Source organism: Schistocerca serialis, chromosome 1 (assembly GCF_023864345.2).
Source record: "Schistocerca serialis cubense isolate TAMUIC-IGC-003099 chromosome 1, iqSchSeri2.2, whole genome shotgun sequence".
In the NCBI taxonomy this organism is placed as follows: domain Eukaryota; kingdom Metazoa; phylum Arthropoda; class Insecta; order Orthoptera; family Acrididae; genus Schistocerca; species Schistocerca serialis.
In genome coordinates this window covers 353,801,437-353,819,014 of record NC_064638.1, presented here as the reverse complement: position 1 = coordinate 353,819,014, position 17,578 = coordinate 353,801,437, and the positions used below count along the sequence as shown (strand labels likewise).

General features: G+C 48.0%; 1 protein-coding gene and 1 non-coding gene across 2 annotated transcripts in view; one reads left to right on the top strand and one right to left on the bottom strand.

Annotated features, from left to right (window-relative positions):
* The window catches only part of LOC126470088 (tyrosine-protein kinase Dnt-like), a 567,460-nt gene that overhangs the window by 149,586 nt on the left and 400,296 nt on the right, over positions 1–17,578 (bottom strand). The window lies entirely within an intron of this gene.
* Trnas-cga (transfer RNA serine (anticodon CGA)) lies at positions 14,263–14,337 on the top strand. Its single transcript has one exon. It is a non-coding gene; the product is annotated as a tRNA-Ser (tRNA).

Here is a 17,578-nt window from a genome sequence, read left to right as displayed (position 1 = left end):
CAAGGCCAGGTTATAGTTGGATGTCACAGCAAAGTTCGTCATCTGGGAGGGGGAGGCGTTGGAAATTGCCCTGATGAAGGAGATGGAGGGTGTGGAGGTGGAGAGAGGGAGGGATACAGTGATAGAGGCGCGGCAACGGGCAGGGGGTGGAGAGGAAGGAGGAAACCAGAGGGTGGGGGGGATCAAGCCTGCGGACAATGTAAAGGATGCGGAGATGTTGGAGGAACAGGAGGAGATGGGGGAAGAAGATCAGTTCATACAGGAGCCGTGTGGGGGAAGGGAGGCGGATACGCAAGGCAAGGCGGAGCGCATGGCGTTCAAGGATTTGGAGGGCCTTGTAAAAGCGGGTGGGGGCAGAGATCCAGGCAACACTGGCACAACGGAGGATAGGACGGATGAGAGATTTGTAGGTGTGGAGGATGGTAGAAGGATGCAATCCCCATGTCCGGCCAGACAGGAGTTTCAGAAGGCGGAGGCGGGAATGGGCTTTCTGCTGGACAGTCTGGAGATGAGGGGTGCAGGTGAGGTGTCGGTAGAGGGTGACGCCAAGGTATTTCAGGGTGGGGGTGAGCTGGGTGGGACGACCATAAAGGGTGAGGTAGAAATCATGGAGGCGAATGGAGTGAGTGGTGCGGCCGATAATGATTGCCTGGGTTTTGGAGGGGTTGAGACGGAGGAACCACTGTTTACACCAAGTGGTGAACTGGTTAAGGTGGGTTTGGAGGGTACGTTGAGACCGTTGAAGGGTAGGATAGAGATCCAGGAAGGCGGTGTCATCAGCATACTGGAGAAGGTGGACTGGTGGGGGTGGCTTGGGCATATCAGCTGTATACAAGAGATAACGGAGAGGGGGAGGACAGAACCCTGGAGGACGCCAGCCATCGGATAAAAGATACGGGAGTTGGTGTTGTGGAGGGTGACATAGGAAGGACGGTCCGAGAGGAAGGAAGCGACCAGACGGACAAAATTGATAGGCAGGGCGTAGGTTTGGAGTTAAAGAGGAGACTGGGATGCCATACACGGTCATAGGCATTTTGGAGGTCAAGGGAAACAAAAATGGCGGAGCGACGGGAGTTGAGCTGAAGGGACAGAAGGTGAACAAGGTTGAGGAGTTGGTCTTCAGCAGAGAAGGAGGGTCGGAAGCCACACTGGGTAAGGGGGAGGAGGTGGTGTTGAGCAAGGTGCTGATGGATATGGTGGGAGAGGATGGACTCAAGGACCTTAAAGGGAGAGGATGGATTCAAGGACCTTACTGAAGATGGAGGTGAGGCAGATGGGACGATAGGAAGAGGTAGCAGAAGGGGGTTTGTTGGGTTTGAGGAATAAGAGGATGCGGAAGGTCTTCTACAGGTCAGGGTAGAAGCCAGTAGATAGGATGACATTATAGAGATGGGCGAGGACAGTCAGGAAGGAATAGGGGCTTTCTGGAAGGTGACGGTAGGTGACACACACCTCGGAAAGGTGGGAAGCGAAGTAGTTGGCCTTACTGAGGTTGTCACGAAGGGGGCGATCGTTATGGAGAAGGGGGTAGTGGGGAGCGGAAAGGGAACCAGTAAGGCGATGGAAGGCGGACCAGTACTTGGAGGAGTTGATAGGGAGGGTGGCGTTGAGTCGTGTGCAGGTCTGGCGCCAGTCTCGGCGTTTCGTTGCTGTAATAAGGTTCCGTACGTGTCGCTGTATTTGCCGGTGGCGTTGGAGTGTATCCCTGTCACGAGTGTGCAGGAAGGAGCGATAGAGGCGGCGGGATTCACGGAGGAGGAGGCCAGCCCGCGGAGGGAGAGTGGGACGGTGTGGGTGGATGGTTTTAGTAGGAACATGGGCCTCCACGGCGTCAGTAATTACCTTCTGAAGGAAGGACGAGGGGTGGATGATGTCGTCAGGATGGCGATAAGTAAGAGCGTGGCTTTCGACCTGGGTGGAGATGGAGTCCCGGTAGGAATCCCAGTTGGCACGGTGATAGTCATGGACGACCTTGGCAGGGGGTGAGATTGCTAGTGCAAGTCGCTCTATTTATACGTAAAAGTGCCGCAGGCGCGCATGCGCCAAGTTACCGTAGCATGCGCGCCACCTGTCGATTCCAAGGCCCTCTACTATATTACTGCATCTATGGAGCGCAAACGAATGCGTGAAAAAAGTAAAACATGCACGCAGACGTGTCCAAAACAATAAAATGCAAAATTTCAATATTAAAATTAAAAATACTTGTCGCGCGACATGTCAGAAGCCATAAAAAGTTTTCTTTTCGTTGAAATTAAAGAAATCAACGGGTACCAGGCCTTCCATATAAAAGTTTGCTACCAGAGGGGACAGAGGACTGCCCATGGCAACACCGTCAAGTTGCTCAAAATATTCATTATTAAATAGAAAGAAGGTAGAGGACAGGGTATGGTGAAACAGCGCCGTTATATCGGCTGTAAACTTATTGCCGATAAGAGACAATGAATCCAAAAGAGGGACCCTCGTGAAGAGTGAAACGACATCGAAACTTGCTAACAAGTCCGAATCCTTCAGCTGTAGTGTTCTCAGTCTATTGATAAAGTCCGCAGAGTTGCGAATATGGTGCGTACATTTGCCAACAAAAGGTCTCAGTAGCGAAGCCAAATGACTAGATAAATCATATGTTGGAGCACCGACATTGCTCACTATGGGGCGTAAGGGCACATTATCCTTATGGATCTTTGGAACACCATATAACCTCGGTGGAACAGAACTGTGGGGTCTCAATCTTTTCACAACTTCTTGCGGCAGAGAAGAGGAGTTTAGCAACTCTGACGTTTTCCTTTCTACTTTCCGAGTAGGGTCTTTATCAAGCTTCCTGTACGTTGTCTCACTCAGCAAACTATATATCTTCTGATCATACATACCACGTGGCAACAGCACAGTAGCATTCCCCTTACCCGCCGGATGGACCACCGTCTGAGGATCTTCCCGTAACTTGTGCAGCGCAGCCCTTTCCATTGAAGAAATTTTGCTCTTCTGAGGCCGAGTTCTCGTAAGGGCGCCCTTTTATATGGAAGACTTTGAGGAGAGGGCTCTCGATTCGGCGATGTTGAAACCAACAGTATTCTGGCGGTACGTAGACGATACCTTTGTAGTGTGGCCTCACGGTGAAGAAGAGCTTTCACGGTTTTTACATCTGAATTCCATCCACACAAGCATTCAGTTTACGATGGAAGTTGAAAAGGATGGTTGCCTACCATTTCTGGACGTCATGGTTAAACGCAGGGTGGGTGGGTCATTGGGGCATTCTGTCTATCGAAAACCCACGCATACGGATCTGTACCTGCAGGCGTCAAGCTGTCATCGCCCGTCACAAACTATGGGTGTCCTTCGAACGTTGGTGCATAGGGCACATGTCGTGTCTGATAAAGACAGCCTTGCAGACGAATTAGAGCATTTGAAATCGGTATTTCAACGTAATGGATATTCTGCACATCAGGTCAGTACTGCTTTAAGGAGGAAAAAACGTGACCACCCACAAGATCAAGAGGATAAGGAGATGTTTAAGTCCAGAGTATTTCCCCCATACGTCGGGAACATTTCATCGAAAGTAAGCAGAATTTTAAAGAAACATCGTGTGAAAGCAATCTTCCGGCCACCTACAAAGACTCGTGCTCTTCTGGGCTCAGCCAAGGATGATCTGGGATTACGGAAGGCTGGAATTTATAAAATACCTTGCGAGTGTGGGAAAGCCTACATTGGTCAAACCACACGCACAGTACACGACCGCTGCATTGAACATGAGCGCCACACTCGCCTTTCACAGCCCAGTAAGTCGGCCATAGCCGAACATTGTATTTCCACAGGACATACTATGGATTATTCGGCCACGAAAATCTTGGCCCTATCGAGATCCTTCTGGGATTCAGTTGTGAAGGAATCCGTGGAAATACGTTTAGCGGAAAATCTCATTAATCGTGATGGCGGCTTTTTATTGAATAAGGCCTGGGACCCGTTTATTTCTTTAATTTCAACGAAAAGAAAACTTTTTATGGCTTCTGACATGTCGAGCGACAAGTATTTTTAATTTTAATATTGAAATTTTGCATTTTATTGTTTTGGACACGTCTGCGTGCACGTTTTACTTTTTCCACGCATTCGTTTGCGCTCCATAGATGCAGTAATATGAGGGCCTTGGAATCGACAGGTGGCGCGCATGCTACGGTAACTTGGCGCATGCGCGCCTGCTGCACTTTTACGTATAAATAGAGCGACTTGCACTAGCAATCTCCTACCTGTGCCACCATCTATGTACGCCCTAACGCCCCTATTCCCTTCGATTTCCTCTCCCACATTGACCGTACCTTCTCCTCCTACGTGATCGCCTCAACATCCAAAGTCGTTCCGCCGCCCAGTTACGGCGGTGGCATCGGTTCCTCTCCTCCCTTCAAGGCGACCTCATCCCCATCCCCCAGCACACCCGTCCCGAATCCAACTCCACTCCCGATGTTATCCTCTCCTCCCCCAACCTCCTTGGCCGCATCACGGTGGATGTCCTGGAGCCTATTGGTAGCGACCATCTCCCTGTCCTCGTTTAGGACGGTCGTCGCCCCCGCCCCGACCCTCGTAATGACCCTCCCCCTCAGTACGTCCATGACTAATCTCGTGCCAACTGGAATGCCTACCGGGATACCCTCTCCACCCAGGTCGATAGCCACCCCTTCACCTACCACCACCCTGACGATGTCACCCATGCCGCCTCCGTTCTCCAGCAGACCTTGTCTGAGGCCGTGGAGGCCCACGTCCCTACTGTCGCCATCCACCCCCACCGTCCTACCTTACATCAACTCGTCCAAGTTCTGGACAGCCTTCCGTCGCCTTACCGGAACTAAACCCTCCCCCTACTATCCTCTTCTCCATGATGATCACCCCTTACCTGACACCCTTAGTAAGGCCAATCACTTTGCCTCCTACCTCTTCGATGTATTTTCCATCCCCGATGATTCCCAGTTCGATTACTCCCTCTTGCCGGATGTCCGCGATCGAACTGACTCCTCTGTCCCTCCCCTCGCACCTGATTTCCAGTACTTGGACAACATTGCACACATGGAACTCAATACCCATATCACTACACAGGATCTCATTGCTACACTCCGCACAAAATGCAACACCGCTCCTGGTCACGATCGTGTCACCTACCGTCACCTTCGTGAAGCTCCTGTCTATTTCCTCTCCACCCTGGCCAGGCTCTACAATGTAGTCCTGTCCACCGGTTACTACCCCGACCTATGGAAAACCTCCCGTATCCTAATGTTCCTTAAACCTGCCAAACCGCCGTCCGCCGTCTCCTCCTACCATCCCATCAGCCTTACCTCGGTCTTCAGCAAGGTCCTGGAATCTATCCTCATCCGACGCATCCACCAGCATCTCCGCCAGCACCGTCTCCTTCCCGTTACCCAGTGTGGCTTTCGGCCGTCCTTCTCTTCCGACGACCTTCTCCTTCACCTCACTCATCTCCTTTCCGAACAGCTTAATTCCCGTCGCTCCGCAATCTTCCTCTCCCTGGACCTCGAACGAGCTTATGACCGCGTATGGCATTCCGGTTTCCTCTTCAAGCTCCAAACCTTCGCCCTTCCCATTAACTACGTCCGTCTGATCGGCTCCTTTCTCTCCCGCCGTCCTTCCTATGTCACCATCCATAACACAGATTCCTACACCTTTTCCCCTCCGCCGGTGTGCCCCAAGGCTCCGTCCTCTCCCCCCTTCTGTACCTTTTGTACACGGCTGACATGCCGCCGCCGTCACCCCCCATCCACCTTCTCCAGTTTGCCGATGACACCGCCTTCCTTGCCCTTGCCCCCACCCTGCAGCGCTCCCAACACCTTCTCCAATACCATCTTGACCGATTCACCGCTTGGTGCAACCAGTGGTTGCTCAAGGTCAATCCCTCCAAAACCCAGGCGATCATTGTAGGCAAAACCACCCCTTCCTTCCGCCTCCTTGATTTATATCTCACCATCTATACCCGTCCTATCGCCCTCACTCCCACCCTTAAGTACCTTGGCGTCACCCTCGACCGTTGCCTCTCCTGGACTCCCCATCTCTGGACAATCCAAGCCAAGGCACACTCCCGACTTCGTCTCCTCAAGCTCCTTTCGGGCCGTACGTGGGGTCTGGACCCCTCCACCATCCTCCACACCTATAAATCCCTCATCTGCCCTATCCTTTGTTACGCCCATCCGGCCTGGATCTCCGCCCCCCCTACCTTTTATAAATCCCTCCAAACCTTGAACGCCATGCTCTCCGCCTCGCCTATCGCATCCGTCGCCCCTCCCCCACGTGGATCCTGTACGATCTCATCCCCTTCCCCCACCTCCTCCTTTTCCTTGAAAGGATACGGATCCTGTACACCTCCCGCAAACTCGATCCTCCTCACCCACTTGTCTCACCCATCCTACCCCACCCCCACCCGCTGCTGCGCCTATATTCCCACGTCCCACCCGATCTCCATCTCTCCACCCTCCTTACCCTCTCCCAAGGTGGCTTCCGCCAGCTCCCCCTCCCTGATGATGTCCTCCTCCCCTCCATCTACCCCTCCTATCAACTTTGATCCTCCCCACCACTTCCTGTGTCCTTTCCTTTAGGCACCCTCCCTCCCTTCCTTTTCCTTTTCCCCCATCCCCACCCTCCACCCCTCTTCCCCCGGGCTTCCCCTCCCCCTTCCTCCCTTCCCCCTGTCTCCCCTGCCCATGGCATCTGCTCTCCCCTCTCCCTCTCCCTCTCCAACCCCCCCTCCTCCTCTCTTGGCAGGTCCCCGGACTCGTACACGGTTAGTGAACATTCACGCGCCGGAGATCAACGCCTCGTGTTCTGTGTGTGCCGTCGTTTTGTGCTTAAGTGGTTCAGTGTTATTCGTTTTGTGCACCTACGTTCACATGTGACAATTTTCGTTTCTGTCTGTGTCCAAGTGTCTTAACAATTTTATCTTGGACTCTACGCCTGTGCCCGCATCTCGTGGTCGTGCGGTAGCGTTCTCGCTTCCCACGCCCGGGTTCTCGGGTTCGATTCCCGGCGGGGTCAGGGATTTTCTCTGCCTCGTGATGGCTGGGTGTTGTGTGATGTCCTTAGGTTAGTTAGGTTTAAGTAGTTCTAAGTTCTAGGGGACTGATGACCATAGATGTTAAGTCCCATAGTGCTCAGAGCCATTTGAGGATCTACGCCTGTGAACGGCACCTTGTATTTTAAAAAGTGTTTGTCTCCGTTTATATGTCCACCATCTTTTTTTCTCTCATTGTCTTCATTGTATCTTAGTGTTTCTCTGCAGCCAAAGAGCGGCGTAGTATGCTGCTGCAGGCCTGCCTGTATACAGGTTTCAAAATGACAATAAAGAAAGAAAAAAATCTAGCAATTTCCAGTGTCAAACACTCACCTGACGATGGCTGTAAGGTTGTCAGCCGAAATATCGTGGAAAGAAGTCGATGAGATCCGGCTGCAATCCCGAAATCTTGTGGAATATTCGATACGCCGGGAAAATTTCAACAGTCACATTTTTAAAAACTGTTATAAAAATTGAGATAGTTAACTATAAAATTTGAGTATTTTCTAAACATGAAGTTTTAAAATTAACAGCTCATTCATTTTTTCATAAATAAAATAAATTCTAGAGTTTCTACACCTGTGGTTTGTATACTGAAAGTATGGGGGGGGGGGGGGGGGAGAACAGGGAAGGGGAGCAGATGCGGTATGGGGAGAGGACGGGGATGGATAGGCTGGCATTGATTCAGAGTTGGTAGGATATAGGATGAATATATGTCAGGCCACAGTTCATTCGTGGTCTGGGAGAGGGTTGAAATTTCTTTGGGAAAGGACTTATATGCTGTACAGGAGGAGGGTTGGTGGGATGTGTAGGTAGAGGCACGGCACCACACTAGGATTGGAGAGCAGAGGGGACACACTAGGACTGTTGGGAGTCGAGATTGTGTTCAGTGTAGGTTATTCAGAGGGGTTCAGTGTGAGTGAGCAGAGATGAGAATTTGATGATTTGGTAAAGGATTCTTGTTGAAGTAAGGTAAGTGGATGTGGAAAGCAAGGTGGAAGGCATCGTCTTCGAGGATCTGAAGCAGCTTATAGAACTTCGGTGGGACAGATATCCATCAACATTTGTATTGCAAAGGCTGGGGCAGATCAGAGACTTGTATGTGCAAAAATAGTGGAGGGCTGTAGTCCCAATTTTCAGCTAGTTAGTAGTTTTAGTAGTGTTGTCTACTGTGAGCTTTCTGTTGGATTGTTAGAAGGTGAGGTTCCCATGTTAGATATGCCAGTCGATGGTGAGTCCAAGGTATTTTACAATGTTAGCTGCATAGAACGGTGAGGTAGAAATCGTGGAGTCGGAAGGTGCGGGTGTTGCGTTCTACAATTATTTTCTGTGTTTTGATGGGGTTAATCCTAAGGAGTCACTGACCCACCAGGTTAGCCGAGAGCGCTAATGCGCTGCTTCCTGGACCCTGGGTAGGCGCGCGGGCCCCGGACCGAATCCGCCCGGCGGCTTTAGACGGTGTGCTGGCCAGCCTGGATGTGGTTTTTAAGCGGTTTTCCACATCCCTGTAGGTGAATACCGGACTGGTCCCCACGTCCCGCCTCAGTTATACGACTCGTAGACATCTGACAGTTGGGGTACATTCATTCCGTCCCGGGGGATATGGGATGGCGGCAGGAAGGGCATCCAGCCACCCCTTAAATTAATCTTGCCAAATCCGATTAACCATGCCGACCCTGCGTCATTGCGGGAAAACGGCACAAGCGAAAGAATCTTAAGGAGTCATTGGTTAAACCAGAGGGTAAACTGACTGAGATGGATTTCTGGAGCGCAGGATAGAACGTGATGAAAGCGGTGTAATCAGAAAACTGAAGGAGGTGGATGGGAGAAAGTGTTTTGGACATATTGGCAGCGATAAGAGGTAAAGGAGAGGGGTCGGAACGGAACCTTGGGACACTCCTGCAGTGGAATGGAAGGTTGTTGACAATGACATCAGATGAGAGATTGGAGAGGGATGATGCAATAAGTCGGCCATAGTTGATTGGAAGTGCATATGTCTGGAGTTTGAAAAGGAGACGGGAATGTCAGACGCTGTCATAAGCTTTCTCTAGGTCAAGGTACACAAAGATGTTGGATTTACGGTTGTTGAACTGTAGATATACGAGATGGGTGAGGTTCAGAAGATGATCATCAGCACAGGAGGAGGGAGGGAAGCACTGGGTAATAGGAAACAGATGGTGTTGCTGCAGATGCCGGCGGATGCGTCAGGAGAGGATGGATTCAAAGGCCTTGCTAAACACTGAGGTAAAACAGGTGGGGCGGAAAGATCGTCGAATGTGCACACATTGCGACTCTGCGGCATTTGTGTATCCGCGCGATTTCCACGGGGACAGGCAAGCCGCGCCAGAATCTGTATCATTAGGCAAGGAAGTGTCAGTCATCTTTGGCAACTTCCGCCACGCTGTGCGAAGTTTATTCGCCTATGTGCCGCACACTGCAGCCGTGTGGACGGCAAGCGGACCGAGCATCGGCTTGCAGCGTTCTAATAGACAGCCACTGGTTGTGTGGGAGGAAGCAGAGGGGCCCCGGGGCGGCGTGTCCGGCGGCGGTCTATTCCGGGCCGTTTACTGTGCCATTTAACGCGCGCGTTCCACTAGAAAAACACAGCCAGGCCCCGAGACCGGGCCAGACAAATTAATGCGGCGCCGCGCCGGAGGCGCGATGCCATGCGACGTGATGTGCTGTAGCTGGCCGGCGTATTTTTACGAGTGGGTGGGGCGCGCCGGGGTGTCGCGTTTCGTCTGTTTGTTGTGACTGCCCCGTGCGACGGCGGATGTCGGCTGCCGGCACGCCTAATAACGCCCCAGGGTGGAGCTGACGCGTGGGAAACGTCACTCACACCCACAACTCCAGAAATAACAACGACGATTCAGCCATTACTTTTGATATGGTCAAGTGGAGAACAGCGCAAAGAAACACAGATACTAAATCAGTGGACACTGTAAAAAAAATTTAAAAAAAGACTTGCTGGCATCCTGTTTCCCCAGTTTCTTAATTTTAAGTACAGCAATATACATGGGGTCAATGGCGTTGCTGTAGTGGTGACACCGGCTTCCGTCAGATCACTGAAGTTAAGAGCTGTCAGGCTTGGCTAGGACTTGGATTGGTACCGTCCGGGTCTGCCGAGTGCTGTTGGCAAGTGGGGAGTACTCAGCACTTGGGAGGCCAATTGAGGAGCTATTTAACTGAGAAACAGCGGCACCGGTCACGAAAACCGACAACGGCCGGGTAGAATAATGTGCTGGCCACATGCCCATCCATATCCAGCGATGTCTAAGGTTTAAGGATAACACGGCGGCCGGTCGGTACCGTTGGGCCTTCAAGGCCTGTTCAGACGCTGTTTGTTTTTTAATATACAGTACGATTCAGTTGCCCCTACCGACAGGCTTTATGCAACCTGCAACACCTTCAAAAACCTCGCACAAGATTCATATTTGCTCGCTCGCTATGTGCAAACTATTTGTCCTACAGAAACAAATGGACAGAACTTTTCTGTAGGAAATTTAATGTATAAGGCCACAGTTTTCGCGTTATTCAAGAAAAACTCGTTTGTAGGTCGCTTTTGTACGTTTTTCTTGAATAATTCGGAAACTATGGCCTCTGACAAAAACCTATTCTCCAGTACAAAATTTAACTAAATTAAACTTACTATATAAAGGTTGTGTCCATAAATTCTGTAGGGCTAAAAGTCTGCACATAGCGAGCGAGAGAATATTAAAATCTTGCATGTGGTATTTGAAGGTGTCGTGGACTGCATAAAACCATGTATACAGGATGATTTCTTGATGATGTTACAAACTTTCAGTGATAACAGAGAAGGATAAACACATCAGTCTCAGGCAAGGGCCCCTGGTCTGGAAACGACCGAGACAAAAGGCGTCAGCGAAAATCTATCAAATTTTAACTTGGTCTCGCGCAGAGCACAAAATAAGTGCCCCAACTTCCGAAGCCCGCGGGTCCGACATTCCCTGAAACGTGAATGGGCAGTGGAGGTTCTTTTTTAATGGCCAGCACATTCACCTGACGTTACCCTTACTTGATTTCTTTCTGTGGCAATATGCGAAAGCAGGAGAACTTCTGTAAAGTTTGGAAGGTAGGAGACGAGATACTGGCAGAAGTAAAGCTGTGAGAACGGGGCGTGAGTCGTGCTCAGTTGGTAGCGCACTTGCCCGCGAAAGGCAAAGGTCCCGAGTTCGAGTCTCGGTCCGGCACACAGTTTTAATCTGCCAGGAAGTTTTTAACCGAAAACCGCTTGCTTACGCGATAACCGTCAATCCTCGTTCGCACGTGTCCATGAAGTATTGCGCGAGGAAGACTGAGCCACTCGCACTCATATGAGACAGCATAAGACCAGTGATCGTAGTGTAACATTATGTGATTGCCTTATCATTTTAAATCATTCACTAATCGAGCAGTCGCTCGGCAACAGCTACAGTTAGCAAATAATGTTGCGAGAATGTAAAAGGTGAACGACCTGTGACGTAACTTGTTTATTGTCGAAGCGCCGTCAGAGATGCAGTGAGGTATTGACTTTGAAAACCGCGGCGCGAAAAACGGACAGAAGAAGAACACTTTTACACATTTTTGAGGTACGAGATATTCTCGATGAACAGTTACTCATTCTTCTCTTGTCTCCTGTAACTTGTGTCGGACGCGCATGTCTTGCCGCCGTATTATTATTGTTAAAAATAATATTGTTCAAGTGTAAAGTAAATGTGTAATACTAAAAGTGCCTAGCAGTAGATTTATTGTGCGACGTGTATGTGAAAACGTCAAAGGAATTGTTTTCATTACGAGAAGTGTCAGTCAAAACGGCATCCATGTTAAATCCTTCATTGCAGTGTAAGTTCGTCTATTAATTGCCATAAATTCAGAGTTAAGTGGAACTGGTGCATGGACTATTCATTTACTATAGAATCTATGTCTCACTTCTTCATGAAATTACTTAATTTTCTGTATGTTTCTGCCAAATAGAGAGTTCACAGTCACGAATTCTTTCGTCGAGTTCGGACGGAAGTTGCATGCGGCGAAATATTTTCTCCGCGCCATATTCAACTGGTAAATGCATGATAAACTACGGTCCCTTAGGAAATTCATGTTGAGCTATCCAAAAATAATTATATTTTGAACAGGCATTTACTCTCCTCTGCAATGCAACTTCCGACTGATCAGACGATCCAACAAGAAACAGCCGCACACGGTCGGCGGTCGCAAATATGTTTCCACCGCTGATTATAGCTATATGTTACAGCACAAAAGTAAACATATTGTTATAATTAGCGACTACGAACGGGGACATTTATAACTGTATGTTTATGTATACACATTACGTAAACATATCGTTATAGACAGCATAAGACCAGTGATCGTATTTTACGATTCCTGCCTAGCAGGGACCGGATATGAGTGTCACGCACGCCCTGTCAATGTCAATCGGTTTCTAAACAGAAAGGAGCTGCTGAAGTGACCGAGTGCAGGTTCATCTCACCCAGTTTCAAAGGGAACATTGGGAAGGAAATTGCATACATGGAAAGTTGGAGTCTTCTACCTCACGAAAGACCATTGCTCAGAGTGGCACAGACAGCTACCATCTCTAACTGGCCAAACAGCACACAAAGTGAACAGTTGCTGACTGGAACGTGTAGTGTAGCCCGATAAGTCGTGATATTTACGTGCTTTTCGAGTGATGCAATGCGTTTAGTGCGTGGACAGTTCATTGAGCCGTATAACCCGTAGTGTATGCAGGATATAGTTTATGCTGGAGATTGTCGTGTGATGTTTTGGGGGTGTTTGCCGTGTTATGATCTGGACCAACTCATTTAGGTTAAAATCAGCATTAACCAAGATCACTAAAGCAACATTCTCCGTGACCAAGTGATGCCCCTTCTATTGCATCTTCATGATGCATTTGCTGTAGACGTTTCCATCATCCAAGATACACTGAAGAGCCAAAGAAATCGGTACACCTGCCCATCATCGTTTAGGGCTCCCGCGAGCACGAAGAAGTGCGACAACACGACGTGGCATTGACTCGCCTAATGTCTGAAGTAGTGCTGGAAGGAACTGATACTATGAATCCTGCAGATCCATACATCCGTAAGAGTACGAGGGGGTGGAGATCTCTTCTGAAGAGCACATTGCAAGGCATCCCAGATATACCCAATAATGTTCATGCCTAGGGAGTTTGGTGGCCAGCGGAAGTGTTTAAACTCAGAAGAGTGTTCCTGGAGCCACTCTGTAACAATTTTGGGCATGCGCGGTGTCGTATTGCCCTACTAGAACTGCTCAAGTCCGTCGAAATGCACAATGGACATGACTGGATGCAGGTGATCAGACAGGATGCTTAAGTACGTGTCACCTGTCGGAGTCGTATCTAGACGTATCAGGGGTCCCACATTACTCCAACTGCACTCGCCGCACACCATTACATAGCCTCCACCAGCTAGAAAAGTCCCCTGCTAACACGTAGCGTCCATGGATTCATGAGATTGTCTCCATACCCGTACACGTCCATCCGCTCGATACAATGCGAGGCTTTGTGTCGTGCAGCCATCAGGGGTACACGAGTGGGCCTTCGGCTCCGAAAGCCAATATCGATGATCCTTCGTTGAGTGGTTCGCCCCAAACTTACACTTGTTGATGGCCAAGCAATGAAATCTGCAGCAGTTTGCGGAAGGGTTGCACGTCTGTCACGCTGAACGATTCTCTTCAGTCGTCGTTGGTCCCGTTCTTGCAGGATCTTTTTCCGGCCGCAGTGGTGTCGGAAATTTGATGTTTTACCGGACTCCTGATATTCACGGTACACTCGTGAAATGGTCGTACGGTAAAATCCCAACTTCATCGCTATCTCGGAGATGCTGTGTCCCATCGCTCGTGCGCCGACTGTAACACCACGTTCAAATTCACTTAAATCTTCCCGAATGAGATTTTCACTCTGCAGCGGAGTGTGCGCTGATATGAAACTTCCTGGCAGATTAAAACTGTGTGCCCGACCGAGACTCGAACTCGGGACCTTTGCCTTTCGCGGGCAAGTGCTCTACCATCTGAGCTACCGAAGCGCGACTCACGCCCGGTACTTTCAGCTTTACTTCTGCCAGTATCTCCTCTCCTACCTTCCAAACTTTACAGAAGCTCTCCTGCGAACCGCACGAGAGCTTCTGTTAAGTTTGGAAGGTAGGAGACGAGATACTGGCAGAAGTAAATCTGTGAGTACCGGGCGTGAGTCGTGCTTCGGTAGCTCAGATGGTAGAGCACTTGCCCTCGAAAGGCAAAGGTCCCGAGTTCGAGTCTCGGTCGGGCACACAGTTTTAATCTGCCAGGAAGTTTCACTTAAATCTTGATAACCTGCCAGTATAGCTGCAGTAACCGATCTAACAACTGCGCCAGACGTCTTATATAGGCGTTGCCGACCGCAGTGCCATCTTCTGCCTGTTTACATATCTCTGTATTTTAATATACATGTCTATACCAGTTGATTTGGTGCTTCAGTGTAGGAACAGCCATGTGCCTAGCGCTGCACGTATATCTTCCTTGTTTGACAAACAGTCAGGCACACCAGTGCTCCTACAGCAAATGCTGCTTGTCCCTACTGGAACTCCGCAGTTCGCAGTCTTTTCACTTCCTCACTTGGAGATTGGTGAACTGCGTAGATTCCTTGATACCTGCCACCACCTTGTAGAGTATCGACTTTGTTTCCTTTTTCCTCTGGGATCAACATATGTACTTTCTTTGGCTATGTATGATAATCCATTCGTTCTAAATAGTCATACCATGTTATCATCTTCCTCTCAATACCTTCCACGATGTTTCTTTCCAGTTACACGTTTTTTTTAAGTTCTTCATTTCTTATTTGGTCTAGTATTGAGACTCGAGCATTTCGTCTTCAGTAATTTATTTCCATGGACAGCAGTTGTTCTTTTCCTGTCCCTCTTATTTCCCAAACATCTGACCCATATACATACTTTCTATTATAGTTCTCTGCATAACTCTTAGTTTTATTTGTAAACTAATTACTCCAAATGACACAGTACAACTAGCCAATAATATACATCCCTTGTCCAATCTTATTTTTAATATTTTCTACATTCTATCCATTCGAAGATGTACACACACTTTGATATTTAAAAGAACAACAAGTAATATTAATACTAACAGCACATAAAATGAAGCTCTTCGTCGGTACTCGTTGTCATTTTATACCCAACTTGTCATAGTCCGCTAATGGCTTCGTTAGTCATCACCATCTTCAGCAATTATCGCTTGCTTACAAGCGAATAAGAGAACATAGTTTGTCAATCCACACCGACTTTCCCACAAAGCTCCATTTGCTCCTACATACTTTGAATACTTCTTCCAGTTGGGTTTTTAACAATCGAGGTGGCACTGGATAATCCTGTCGAAACAATTTAGCTAGTGAATGTATGTGGTGCATTAGTACCCTAATTTGGTACAATGCTTTGGTTCATGTAGATCTGTAAAAAAGAAATTATTATGTAATATTTTTGCGTAAGAGTACTCATACTCAGTAGGTTTTTCGGCTGCCGAACTAAAAATTATGAATTCCTGTGCGTATATAATCACTTCGTAGGATGTGACGTATATTGAGTGCACGTAACTAGAGTAACTGACCGCAATGAGTTGGGTCAAACGGCACCGTTGTCTCTTTGTCTCTAATGTAAATAAACTCCGACACCTGATTTTAGAAATTAATAGGACGCGTTTGAGCGTAAGACGGGAAATAAATTAGAATAAAACTAAAATAGTGGAGAATCAAAACATATAAAAGAAAACAGTAGAAACCAGCCACAAATTATAAAATTAGATTACAAGTTATTGTAGTTTGGGTAACTGACTTCAACGCTGGATGAATAACAAATCAAATAGACAGATAGCAAACTGGAGAGTTTTTGGTAAAGGGTTTGAAGAACTAAACTTCGTACGTGCCTGAAACCGAAAGTTTACAATCAGTTGTCAGTGCGACATGGAAGTTTAATGTGAAAACCATTAGCGCACTGAGGGCCGCGCAGCGACTAGTGGCGAGAGGGAATGGAAATGAAAACAAATAAATTGAGCACGAAAGGAACTCGAGTGAATAGCGTTATCAGGACTGTGATGGAAAAAAATAGAGGTAGTTGAGGTATGTAGTCACACGAATTTACGACAGGCAGACCAAGGAAACACTTTGCTGGGTCTGGGAGATAGGAAAAGGAAGATCTGCGCTTACCGTCCCGACGCCTACGAGGGGTCATCATAGGTAAGATACAGAAAGGCTGGGCAAGAAAATCGGGTGTGCCTTTTTTCGAAGTAACCATCCCGGAAACTGCTTTAAGCGATTTAGGTAAATCATGAAAAACGACCATATTGGGATTTGAACAGTTGTCCTCCTGCATATGGATCCACTGTGTTGCCCACTGTGCTACTTCGGTGGGAAAAGACCGAGAAAACAACCTCCTAACGGTAATTTGTACATGATTTTAGAAACAGTGCTAGAGCAACGTGTATGCCTGTACCGAAATGACTGGAGAAGTCCGGAACAGGTCTACCTTCCAGCAATATATGTCACTATAAGTGTGGAAAGATGATACATATATACACCAGCAGAAAATTCAGATAATTTGCAGAAAAAATTCCCGTTTTACTTTTCTTTAAATGGTCACCTGCGGTCCTCGTTCGCTACTCAAACTTATCGCACATTTTACAACCAATGTGTTTCGTTCAGATGAAGGAGTTCCATAAAATCTTTATAATGTAGTCACCTTAAGCATGAATTAATTTTATGTTTTTCTGACTTGTTGTTTGTGTGCCACAGGAAAGTACCGATAGCTCCTTAAAACAGATTTACCTGAGAATTGGTGCATATCTTTTCGCTTCCTTTCAATGTTACCTGACGTCAAGCACGCGCGCGCGCGCGCGTATTGATTTTAAACGACATGAAAAGATAATATTCGGAATATTGCTCTACAGTTTCCACCTACGTTGGAAATGACGAACGTAATTACTTCGGTTTTTAAGTCACAAAGCGTGCATGAGCGAAGATTTTGTTGCGCTCCACAATAAATAAATAAATAAATAAATGCGCAATAGGTTTTTTGAGATGACACACTCCCCAAAAAACTCTTCCAGTAGATGCATAGTAGTGTGCGCAGTGCACCTATTTGAAATCATGTGTAGTTTATTGCGCCTTTCTTTAACTGGATAATTAAATAGTGGGTCATTAAACAATAACTTTCACTGTTCACGGTTTCTTCAAAAAGTAAAGGGCCAATAATGCGACGTCCGGATGTTACCACCCACACACAAATTTTTTGGGCACGCAATGGCGTTTCAAACATAGCACGAGGATCCTCCGTTGACAAAATCGTGTGTTTTGTGTGTTAACATAAGCATGCTGCCACACCTCGTCTGTGAAGCAAGTCACGTGAAGAAAATCAGTGGTATTCCTCTTAATAAAATATGTAAACCATTTCCAGCAAGGGATTCACTTGTCATCATCCGCATCTTTCACTTCTTGCATTCTTCTTCTTTCGCTTACGCCATAGTCCC